Genomic DNA, 13,323 nt, shown 5'->3' with positions numbered 1-13,323 from the left:
ATTTCACCCGGGCATGGTAAATTTTTGGCGCCCACCCCCCCACCCACCTTCACCCACAGTTTCCACCCTGACCCCTCTATTTGTCACTCTCAATAAAAACCTTTGGTATGTTTTATATCTATTTACGGTTTTAAATAAGGAAAATAATAACCTTATTTTTAAAAACTTTAAGTAATACTGTTAAAGAATACGTTTATTGTATGTATGCATTTATTTAACTTCTACATAATAATATCAAAATAACAATAATCTCTTAGCTTAAATTGCTACAGAAATTTGCAGTGTATGATTATGTTACAAGGGCAAACTGAACTGAACCTCCAGTCCCTAAACAGTACTTTCTTGAGTCCTTCTTTTTATGTGCGAAACAACTGAACTTATTCAATGATGGAAACCACTTACATTTTCCTTTCCATCTGGTGTCTACTTTTTATACACGGCTTTCGTGTCTTCTACATTTTTCTATCAACTTTTTACTTTCGCTAAATCGATACTTGTCTTCGAAAACTTTTTTAATATTCTTTCGCCTTATGCTGCCATCTATGTTTCAATTCTGAAACTCCTTTCTGTCCTCTGGTGTTATTGCTTCCAATATGAAATATCTGGTTAGTAACAACTCTTTGTAAAACAAATAGCTACGATTATATAATTAAGGTTTTGGCGCTACTCAAGGAGGGCACGTGTGGGGGCAGTCGCCCCTGATGACAAGTGTTTTGACAAATGGTTTTAGCTTTTTGAGAAGATCGGGCCTCTTAGACTGTTTCCGAGGAAGTTTTTAGTCTCCACTTACCTTTCTACTGTATCTGTTTGTTCTGTGTCCCTTTACAGCCTTGCACTTTTTAGGCTCTTTCTAGAGGTTCTTCACACCCCTTTTTAACATTAAGGTAAGGGTTTTAGATAACAGGATGTTTCCTCGTATACTTTCAAGGATGTAACATGTCCAAGCGTGCCGACGCACCCAAAAAAAAAAAAAACCTTCGCGAAAGTTTTAAAAAAGAGAAATCAGAAGTTACATTAATGATTGTCAAAACTCAAAGAATTACTGTTATTCAGACAAACCACAATGTACAGGGTGTTTCCGTGACCTTCATTCAAACTTGCACAGTGGATGGAGACTGACCCAAGTACCCAATATGAGATAAGGAACACCGGTCCGTAAACGTACTATTAAAAAGTTATGAGTCATAACTATTTGGAGCTTCCTATGACAATGGATTAAGACAATTGAAAGATGCAGCTTGTAGATTTAATACCAACGTTACTACAGTGTATCGTAGCACTCTACAAAGAAAACGTTACAGTAATTATTCAAAATGGAGGCCCCGGCGTCAATGCAGGCACGATAGCATCGCAAGAAGCTCTGTCGCATCTGCTCTGACTCCCCAGAGTAAGTCATGGATTCTTGTCAGGAGGGGATGCTAGGGTGTCCCTCGGCTCAACACCAAATCATCAATCGTTTTGAGTGAGGAGGACCTGTTGGCAGGAAACCTGGCTAAATCGTCAGAACGGCTCCAGAGTGGATACGACGAAGCTTCTTGCGACGCTGGGGCCGTCATTTTGAACAATTACTGTAACGTTTTCGTCGTAGAGTGCTACGATACACTGTAGTAACGTCCGTATTAAATCTACAAGCCGCATCCTTAAGTTATCTTATTCCATTGTCATAGGTAGCCCCAAATAATTTAACTTGGGTCATTCTCCATCCACCCAGCAAGTTTGAATCTAGGTCACGGAAACTTATATCCTTCAGAATGCCAACACCTAATATCTTTCTTGGTAGCGGTACCTCTCCTGAAACGAAGGCGAAACTGGGTTCTATGATTCTGGAACATTCGAAGCACACACGCATGCACAATATGGCATATACTCCCAACATTTTCGATTCTCCCTTATCGCACAACGCGAGAGCAACCTTAAATTCTGACGTCACCGCGGAAAGCTTTCATTCTTACGCTAAATGCCTAAGTTGTTAGGTTTAGTTCTCTTAGAATAAATAATGCATTTGCTGTGTGTTTATGCTAAGGAAACCAAACCTAACAGACCTAATCTAACAACGGAGACATTCCTCGTCTGACGTCAGAACACGAAGTTGGTCTCGCGTTGAGCAACAAAGGAGACCTAATATTTTTCCCGCTGGAACAGGTAGCGGGTCCAGGAATTTCCTAAGACTCAGAGTAGTTTCCGAATTAAATTTCCCTGTTCCTTCTGAAGGGCGTCTGAGATAATGGAGGATGTGGCGACACCATTTAGTAGCGTGGCTATTGCCCAATATCAAGGGATTCCTAACTCCAATTTCATTAGAGGAAGATCCCTCAGGAAAAAATATCTCGGAAAATCTGATAAAAACTCATTCATAAAAAGCACTGCCGGCAGACCCGTAATTAAAGATTTCTACCATCTGACAACCACCGTTTCGTGCAAACGTTGTTATCCTCATTTTTTTGCTCTCAATTTCAGTTTGAGCTTTTGTTGTAAGTTGATTTTATGCACAGATAGTCTAATCGGGACTGACCTACAGCTAAAAGTGGGATTTCCACCGGGTATCGAACTCGGGACCCCTTTATTACAATGCAACGCCAGCGGGGAGGCCCGCACTCAATTTTAGTATCTGCACAGTAAATTACAGGTATCAATTCCATCTCGGTTGTCGCTCTAGAACAAAACTATATTGTCTAACTGTAAAGAACTCACTAAGACATGGGGCAAAAAAATATAACAGAACCATGGGTTTATCTAGAATCTTCCATCTGGTGAGGTGAGTGTAAATTTGGAGTCAAAATGACCCCAAATCGCGCCATTGTGAAAATTTTTAGGGGTGTTGAGGAAACGTTGAAGGGCTGTGAATAAATCACTGAACACAACAATCAGTGTTCGAAAAGCTACTTTTATAAGAAACTGAGTTACAGTTATTCACTATGAAAAGTAAATCAGTTACAGACACTTTCTGCTTGAATTGTCCTTGCAAAGAAATTACAAACAATCAGTGATTATTAAGTGAAATGAAATAAATATATCAGCACTTGCAGGGTCTACCCGGAGGCGTGGTGGTAACGTGGGGTACCGGGTTCGATACCGTAGAATTAGCAACAATAGAACATCTCAACTATTACTATGAATATAGAATTGTTGGGTAGAAATAATTTTACATTTTAATGTCAACAATGTCAACAATGTGCCATACTCCAATTTTCTTGAAATATTGGAGTTTCTTCTCTGTTTACCTGGAACTAATGCCCTCACTGATTGATTGAGTTGGTGTTTTAAGTCCAATTTATGCACAGTAAGGCTAATCGGGATCCGATTATGCACAATAAGGCTAATTAAAGTAGGATCCGAACCACTATGTGCCTCCACCGGGTATCGAATCCGAGGCCCCTTGATTGCAAGGCGACGACGCTACCACTGCGCCATGGGGGAGGCCTAATGCCCTCACTGAACGAGTGTTTTCGTACGCGAATGGTCAAGTGACAAAAATGCCCTTTCAATACAAAGTTTTAATCACACGTGTGCAAACTTTTACAAAATGTTAGTTGAAACGATGGATGTACTGAAGATTGATTGATTGATTGAATTGCTTTATTTTACTTCGCTTTTTGTGCCACTTATGGCTAATTTGCGACGATGGCGATGAGTGATGACATGATGAAATTGACGAATGAACACTTACAAGCATTCATGCCCAGGCGGATTTACTGAAGAAGATTGTCATTGGCGAAATATCAATGAACGACTTCTAATTCTAAAGGGCTGCTTCGTTGGAGTGCACTGCATATCACTATATTACGCAAGTTAGTTATACAGTATTTATTTAATGAATTTTCAAACATAAGTATTTGTGACAAAACATGTACGGCAAAATGTACAGCCACCGGCAAAAAAATGCGAAACCTATAAACCCGAAAATTGGCTTTCCTGTAATGCGTTAAGCGTATTGTGATATAAAATTTTCAATGGAAATTTCTACCAGCGCCGTAAAGTTAGGTAACACACATAACGCATTGCAGACAAGTGAATATTTCAGGATCTAGGTGACCCATTTCTATTGCTGATGGCTGTACATTTTGCCGTCGCGTTTTTCCTTCAGGAAAATATGAAAAATGTCCCGTTTTGTTATTTTAAAAATCTGGTCACCTTAAGGTAATTATGTTTTAGTTAGAATTCCTAAAAAAAAGTAACTACCGTATTTGCCGGCGTACACAGTTTTGGGGGCAAATCTTTATCATTGAATATTATAATTAATTTACAGTATTTCAAATATAAAGTAATATGTAGGTCTACTTTCAACAAATAACTTATCTAATGTAACTAGGAAAGAATATATTTTAACATTCATCGTCATAACCCAGACATTCATCTATAGGGCTAAATGAAGAAATCTCTTCTAAATCTGAATCTGAGTCCTCATACAACAAATTGTCATCTGTGCTATCCAGTGCATTACTAATGCTACTCTTCTTAAATGGTTTAACCACTGTCCTAGTTTTCACAGCATCCCATGAAGCTTTGACACATTCACAAACTTGTGAAATGCTAGCAGTGCCGGATCTACAAGTCTTGGGCCCCCCGCAAAATATTGCCAAAGCCCCCCCTCTACCTACACCAACCCACACACACACACCCACCCAACTCAATTTTTTTTTTAATGGGAATAGGGTTATGCGATATATATAGTACACAGTTTTCTCACACCTGGAAAATGATGCATTTGTTACAATCATGCAGTCATATTTTTTTCCTGATTAAAGATATGTTGAAGAAACCTTCACCTCTGCATTTCTCGTAAAATTCTAGCCTGCTTTGATTCTAGTCTGACTGCCACGCGGGTTATCTTGGTTAATTGATTGATTTAGTTTATTTTACTTCGCGTTTTTTTGTGCCTCTTGGCTAATTTTGGGAAGATGGGATGAGTGACCAAAATGATGAAATTGATGAATGGACATTCACAAACAACCAAGCCCGAGCGGGATTCGAACCCGGGATCCTTGGAGTGCTAACCACTCAGCCACAGGATCCGGCACGGGAAATTCTGGGTGGGTGGTGATCTAAGGTCGTAATTTTTCCGGCTTTGCACCCGTATAAAGCGACTATAGGGCCCACCCAACCTAAACTCAAATGGTATCTGGCGGGGGGGATAAAGGCGACCGCAGCGTGGTGCTGATCACATCACCTTCAAGATGGCCGACATCGAAAATATGTGGGGTCCTACACCCACATTCCCTAAATGTGCCTTCATAGCTCGGTGCTATATGCATAGGGAATATAACTTTTCTTTTACCTGTATATACACTGTATTTGTTTCTGTACCCCTGAGTAACTAAGTTTGTTTTTTACATACGCATAGGATACGAACCCTCCACTATGACAATTGCTGAAGGCCCCCTAAAGGCTTACTTGTCTCCGCTCCCCCCCCCCCCCCAAATTGCGGGGTGTTGCGGTTTGTAGATCCGACACTGACCTTTTCCTTCTTCTTGATGGTGCAACCTGGGTATCAGACTTATTTTTGAAGGGAAACATTGCGTCTTATACGCCGGCAAATACGTTAGTTACTTCCAAATACTGAACATAATACGATTCGGCTACGAAACAAAAGGAATAGCCAGAGTATGGCAGACAGGATTACAGAATGTCAACAACGTTCGTTCATGCATGAAGCTTGAAAACTTGCCTGCTTTGTTGATTCCGAACAGTCTCACTTCCGCGGCGAGCAGCTGCCCACTGTTCGAGCCCTTCGTATGCAAACGCATGGGAAGTTTGCAGTGGATGCTTGGGTGCTGAGGCAATTAAAATATCCAGTTTCAAACAACAAACGGCCTTGAGGAACACACACATGCGACTTACTAGCTTCGTATGAATTCCAAACTCCACATTGTGTCCGCAACGCGTGTCACGGGCACTTGGGCTCACTTTCACTGGCTTCTCGAGCAACGATCATTATGAATCATCAGACGCCTTACAACAATCGCCTGCTCATCGGTGCGCGAAAGTGAACGGAGCGTTTCGTCAGTTCGAACTCACAAAAGGCGACTGAGAGAGATTGTGACGAAAACAAGGAAATTCGTTGACATCCGCTTTTGCGCTTTCCACACAAAAGTGTTGCATGCAAATAAACGGCGCGCAGGCGCGGCATTGTTGTTCTGCTTTCATGGCCTGCCTGTGTTTAGAAATTCGCTCCAGTGCTTTGTTTCTTTTTTTTCTAAAGCAAGATTATGGGGGGGGGATGTCAAAAAATGGGGAATTTACCAATTCATTTCGAGAGTATCTAAAGGTTTTGGTCCTATGAAAATGTGTTTCTATTCTGCATGTTGCATTATTAAATTAGTTATTTACAAAATAAAACTTTTCAATAAACAAATGTACACAATAAAGTACTTCGTTCGGGGCCATTTCTTGTGGCCAGCGGCGGCGCCAGGATTAACCATCTACGGATGCGGAATGAAATTTAGGGGGTGCGATGTTGAAAATAAAGGGAAAATGAAACATGCATGTATGATTTAGCCACTACATCTAATACCAATCAACTTTCAGAATGCTTCTTTGAAAATGTGCCATTGACTTGATTCAGTTTTGCTTGCCTGCTTTGACCACACCACATGTACAGTGTCTCTCAAAAGTTTTAGGACAACGACATTTTAAACTAGGCAACCCAATTTACGCAAGGCGTTGGTGGGTTGCATGTAGAGTTAGGATCAATTTCAGGGTTGCCACATGCATTACAGATATTTATAAAATACGCGAAAGAAATAAAAACAAGTAATATTGTATAAAATTATTAAAAATATCACTATTATATCGCAAGTGACAAAATTCTTTCTGAAAAAAAAAATAGGTTTTCTAGTATTTCATCGCTGATGAATCTACAGAAAGGAAAAGAGGTGAGAGAAAACGAAAGGTGACAAGGAGAGGAGAAAGAGAAAGCGAAAGGAGAAGAGGAAAAGTAGAGGAGAGAAGAAAGAGAGGATGGACGAGGAGAGGAGATGTAGTGAGGAGAATGGAAAAAGATTCTAGGAGAGATGAGGAAAATGAAGCAAAGAAGAGAAGAGGAGACGAGAAGAGGGGAGTGGAGAGTAAAGTAAAGGAGAGAAAAAGAGAAGAACGAAAAGAAGAGGAGAAGAGTGCAGTGGAGTTGGTTTAGTTTGAGTTGGTGTTTTAAGTCCACTTTATGCACAGTAAGGCTAATCGGGACTGGACTTACAGTTTAAAGTGGGATCCGAACCACTTGTGCCTCCACCGGGTATTGAACCCGGGACCCCTTGATTACAAGGCAATGACGCTACCACTGCGCCATGGGGGAGGCCCCAAGAGTGCAGTGGAGTCGGAAATCTAAAACAGGAGAGGAGTGGAGATGAGTGGGATGGAGATAAGATGCGAGAAAAGTAGGGAAGGCGATATGAGATAAAAGCAGACCGAGCAGAAGGAGGGGATAGGAGAAGGAGAAGAGAAAAAGTAGTTGCAGAAAATATCGTCTCAGCGTCAAGAATTGATGCATTGGTCAAATTATCGACATGAAACATTCAATAACATTTTGAAATGTATTGGAGAATGTACTAGATCGGTTCGAAATGCCTTTTGGCTTAGTTCAGAGCAAGGTAAAATCTTCCATGTAAGATCTTTGATTTTACCTGCGATTATACCACTAAAAACATGAATGTAATTTGAATATTTATAAGAATTATCCAATTTTCGTCCACTTCTCGGTTCGTTGAAATGGAGATTTTGTAATTTAATATCCCCCCACCCCCATCGTTAATTCCAAACTGAATCATTCCGTTTCACACGGCGTGGACAAAGAACACAAAAACGTACGAAAATTTTCTGCCACCGGAAAGGTTTGAACCTACGACCATCAGATTGACAGTCCTGAACGGTAAACACTACCCTACAAGTTTTCGCTCCTGAAAGTAAGTAGAAGAAGCTGACCAATGTGAAATGTAGATGCAACTCTCCTCCTACATATAATGTGCAAACAAAAGAAAACGAAGGTAGTATGACTCGGCGAAAACATTTAATGGAGAATTGCACATGATGAAAACTTTTCATTCGATATTTGCGGAGGTATCCTTGCATTGAACTCGAGTGGGAAAAGGGGTAAAATTAGTATGTCCTGAATTGCCACAAATATAAGTAGTTATTTCATTAATATTTGTCAATGTCTTTGAAGCAGTACACAATTATCGTTAGAGTATCATTATTCACGATCTTATACATGAAAATATCCCTTTGAATGTGTGTCAATTCATTTATTTCAGGATCTAGGTGTCATTTTTATTGCCGGTGAGTGTACAGGTGTACAGTCACGGTCACATCTTGGGTCTCACGATTCTATTGAGAGCAAACTAAGTTGTTATTAATCCAGGAGTGTCCGTTACTATACGTACATGACGCCCACCGCCAACATTCCCTGGGCTCGCCCATTTTGCCGAGAGTGAGTCACTCGCCAAGGTTTAGTCACGCTGAATGGGATACCCTCTGCATTTATTCCTATTCTTTCCTCATCGAACGTTTCCTTCACACTTCTATGATCTGGCAGTAGGAATTTGTAAGTCAACATCAATTTTAAATGAAGACCCAGAAATAACCTCTTTAAAATATCGCATGGAACATGGTAGAATTGGGGCCCCTGAGAAGGATGTGCAAGTTGCCCAACTCAGTCTCTAGTAATAATCCTCGTATCGATCTATTCAGATTTAAAAGTCATTGTATTCTCTCAACACTGCATATAACCAGGACACAATGAAGGTTATGTTAGATTATTGCTATGTTAAATTATAATCCCACACTAAATTACACATAGGCTATATTTTAATCTTATTTCTTTCAAAATCCTGTTTCAATTTCTCCGAACGATATTTTCCTCTGTGTCTTATGTGCAATTTATTATTCAATATCTCTATTACATTACTGCTATCTACATGTATATAACCTGATTACATCTAAAATATTTACATTCAAATATAACTTTATTAATTCAAGCAATGTATGAAATCAGTCATATTTATAAGTACGTTGTAGTTTGAAATGTCATATTATTCACATCATGTTATATTGTTTGCATATCAATTTCTTGTTTACACAATGTTTTGTGATGTGAACACTATAATTGGGCATGTGCCCGTCTGTTCGAAATAAATAAATAAATATGGCAGGTTCTTCTTTACAGTTGTTGTTTCAGCGGTCGAAGACATTTCGGAAGTTCAAAGAACGTTGTCCTTCCTACACATTGTTAATGTACCTTATGAACCACAAGATGGAAGTGATCTCTTATATTAAATTTATTTCGTAATTACAAGTCATGTACTAAACGTTTTTAAAAAATAGCTTTCATGTAAGTATAATCTAGCTGACGGAGTGTCCAAAAAATACACGAAATGTTAAAAATACAAATTCCGCCATGTTCAAGATAATCTGTGGTGAATCAAGAGAATCACGTGATCGTTAGGCTAATCTAAATAAGGAGTTCCTTCTGTTCTTCACGTTTATATGTAACAGCTATATGCTCCGTGGGCACTAACTACAACATTGCCATATCGCCGGTTTATTGGTTACTTTCAACGAACTGCTATTGACGATAATTTACATAATAATTAATCAGCGATTGAATTCGATTTCATATAGCACAACATTTTATCTTTGTAGTATTACTAGTTCCCTAAATAGCCAAATCGAAGAAACTGAAGTTTTATCAAAATCATCATATTAACATTTCTTGACCACATAATATACAGTATATATTTTGTGTGTTAAAGTTGAAGTCCTGATTGAAAGGCCAGTTCGATATATTTGACATAGGTCGAGAAGAAGCCGACCGGGCGCGTATCTGGTTTCTAGCCAGCACCTGTTTATCTGAGAAGCGCTGCTGTCACTTTTACCTGCAGTGTTCAGACATCCATTTATTCACTGCAAAGTTATATTCCCAAGGCCTCCACATTGTATAAGCACAAAAAAATAACACAAACATAACCTCATGTTATGAAATATCTAAAGAAACTGAATTGGGAACATCTCATTTACTCCACGTGGACTTGACAAGTACTGCCAGTTCCTAAAACGGACGCTATTGGTGGGAAAGGTTTGAGTGGAGGATATTCTGGGCTCACCATGGACTTGACATATGGTTGCCAGAGGAAAACTGATAATTCGCAACTTTCTTTGAAGTAAATTGGCGTTCGAGTCAGGGCTTCAACTGTACGGATCAGTCGCTCTAATGCCTATTGTTACTGTCACATTTTTACTCACACGGACAGAGACAGAGCGATCGATCGATATATTAAATAACAATCAAACACTCGCCAGATAACGAGTGATTCTATTATTGACATGAACAGACAAATCGACAAGTAATTTAAGGAACATTATGTAGATGTAAATTAATATTTTATATTGGTACACGAAATTACGTGTTTGATGTTTTAATCATTTCTGATATATTGAAAGATAAACATATATCGATTGTTGCACTTGACAAAATAACATTCATATCCTTTGTACAAAGTTATTTTAGTTTTAGGTAAAGGTTTCTGTCCACGGAATGTTATGTTTGAGTCTTTGCAAGTTTCTGAGAAACTAGAATGTATCGATTGGTTTCGAATGTTGATTGGACCGATCGAAAAGATAGATATCTTGTTAATTGGCAGTTTCTTCAACTTGCCAAATTTCATTTCTATACGTCGAATGGTTTCGGAGATCTTCCAACACTTAAAATGTAACGATTGTCGATTTCCAATTGTTTGACCTTCATACACAATCAAAATAATTTATGTTGTATTAATTCAATCTTCACTGGCAGAAGATTTTACATCTTCGCATTTGATAATTTACGATGTATCGACAGGTCACTTTTGATCGACTGTTGTCTCTTGTTGACAGACGGGGTTGGTCGAGTTGGTTCGTGTTGCACTGAGTTGCCATTTGGTATTTACCAGTCAAACAAATTTTAGTCGCCTCCGTGGCGGAGTGATTTGCACACCGCGCTACGACGCCAGTGGTCCCGGGTTCAAATTCCGGCCTGGGAATGTGTGTTCTTTGTGTCCCATCATCCCCTTTTTAAACGTTTATGTACATATGTAATTGTTTGTGATGTACTTACGTAGTTTAAATTCAAACTCAGTCCTTCAGACTGCGAAAGCAGCTTCTATTTGGAACTGCACCGCAGAGCCAGCAACCCTTAAGGCTGCTAGAATGCTAATATGTTCTTTGTTTACTTCATGTATGTAATTCTAGGTTGCATTTTTTATTATAATTTTAAATTTATATACTAAAGAAATAAAACAAAAAGCAACGGATAACAAAAGAAACAAAATGCAAACTGACGTCCTAGCGTATCATCACAGATATCATATTAGAAGCTAGGGCAACAAGCCTATACCACTGAATGTATGCGGGTGGAGGAGGGCATCATCAGTTAAGCAAGAAATGTCCCTTCATCAATTTCATCATATCATCACTAATCCTGATCTTCGCGATTAACCACAAGTGGCAGAAAGGCGAAGTCAAATAAACTTAATCAACCAAATTTTGTGTTTTATGGTGTCTGATAGTTTTCGATACACCATAGTTACTGTTTAATACTCTAGAATAGTGTAAATCATTTATTTTAAAAACATCGGATGTGAAAAACATTGTTCCTCTCTCAATAACTATGAACTTTTAATGAGTTGTTATCTATTTTTGAAATTATAACTCAAAATCATTACATTTTTACTTCTCTCCTCTCAAAAGGTTTTTGTGCCTTTACAATTTTGAAAAGGGTGCGTTTTATTCTTTCATACGAATTGAACAATAAGTAAGCATCTTCTCCAGAGAAAAGTAAATAATTCGTAAATTAATTGCCATCATTATTTATTGATACATTCATCAAAATTAGAGATTAATTCGAGAAAAAAGATATAAACTCTTGGATCGTCGTCAGAACGTCTAAACACCATGTTAAAAGAAACTCTACACTTTTGAATCATTTGAAGATTTCGCGTAGGTGATGTTTTATGACCGGCCTTGAGAGATAAACGTGTGGGAGGTTCCACACCTTCCGTATCCTCTCTGTTGCTTTCACTTTTTCCTCTTTAGAAGAACTGAAAAAGGAGCGGCCATCCGCCCTTCTATTGCATAGGATAAAAAAACAATCGCCCTGTTCAAACACTGAGTCTCTCTCCTCAACTCTTCGGTCAGAAATACAGTTAGCACGTTTAGATAAACATCTAACTGAGATTTCAATTAAACAATTAAGTAGTGTAATATAAGTTTAAATGACAAATATATCGCCGGTTCGATGGGCGAGAACGTTAAGTGGTATCTCTCTATCTCCCCACAGAAGTTCCAGGGTTCAAATCCCGACCTGGGCATGGGGTGATAATTGTGGGTGTCCTTTCATCCAATCATCTGTCATCCTGGGGCCTCGCCCAAAGCGTAGTGGTAACGTCGTCGCCTTCTAATCAAGGGATCCCTGATTCGACACCCGGTGAAGGCACATAGTGGTTCGGAATCCACTTTAAACTATACTCTCGGTCCCGATTAGCCTTTCTGTGTATAAAATGAAGTTAAAAACAAACTTATCACTCATCGTAGCGATTAGCCAAAAGTAATATACACGGGATGCTAAATACTAAAAATACGAAATTAGAAAAGAAGTGTTTAGACTAAAGGTAGTCGTTTCAGCATTTATTTTGATTGATTGATTTCGTGTTTTAAGTCCACTTTATGCACAGTAAGGCTAAGCGTTCATTTTGAAAATATAGATTTCTGACACGTAAAAATTAATTACTTTCTATTTTTATAACATACGATGACAAAAGAGCTTTGGCCTGCATTGGTGACGCCACTTTCGCAACTTGCGTAGTCGTAGAGAAACAATAGAAGAGAATATTGATTGAATGCTGGCTTTTTTAATCTAATACCTGTCCCATTCTATTATTTCTCCGCACGACATGTTATCATATAAAGGAGTTTATCCGCCTCGCTGATTCATCAGCGCGCAAACAAAAATCCCTGGACCTAGAAACCTGAATTTTTAGGGGTATCCTCTAGGCTAATGGTGAAGATGAGGATGAGTGATGATGTGATGAAATTGATGAAGAGACACTCGCAAAGAACTCCCAGGCTTTTCTTACTGAACGGATTTCTCACCTTGGACGCCTGCAGCAAAATGTAACGACCTCGGTAGCTTAGTGGTTAGCGATTCAGGTGAGGATGCCCAAGCCGGGATTCGCACCCAGAGACATTAAAGCTTAACGCACACTGAGACACGAAGAAACGCGGCAACAGAACTTCCGTTGTCTGCTTCTACTGAAATCAAATGGCGTAACGCATAGGCGTGCGCACACCCTTTGATTA

The 13,323-nt window shown here is 39.1% G+C and overlaps 1 protein-coding gene across 3 annotated transcripts in view; it reads right to left on the bottom strand.

Annotated features, from left to right (window-relative positions):
* LOC145997213 (uncharacterized) overlaps positions 1-13,323 on the bottom strand; it is a 156,044-nt gene that overhangs the window by 87,280 nt on the left and 55,441 nt on the right. The window contains exon 1 of one of the 3 annotated variants that reach the window (XM_083133976.1): positions 5,839-5,902. The exons of the other annotated variants lie outside the window; for them this stretch is intronic. The gene's annotated coding sequence lies outside the window, so the exon portion shown is untranslated. Of the gene's footprint in view, positions 1-5,838; positions 5,903-13,323 lie in introns of those variants that run through there. 3 annotated transcript variants of the gene reach the window in all.

Source organism: Lepisma saccharinum, chromosome 13 (assembly GCF_977018435.1).
Source record: "Lepisma saccharinum chromosome 13, izLepSacc3.1, whole genome shotgun sequence".
Lineage (NCBI taxonomy): Eukaryota > Metazoa > Arthropoda > Insecta > Zygentoma > Lepismatidae > Lepisma > Lepisma saccharinum.
This window is presented reverse-complemented; position numbering and strand designations above follow the sequence as displayed.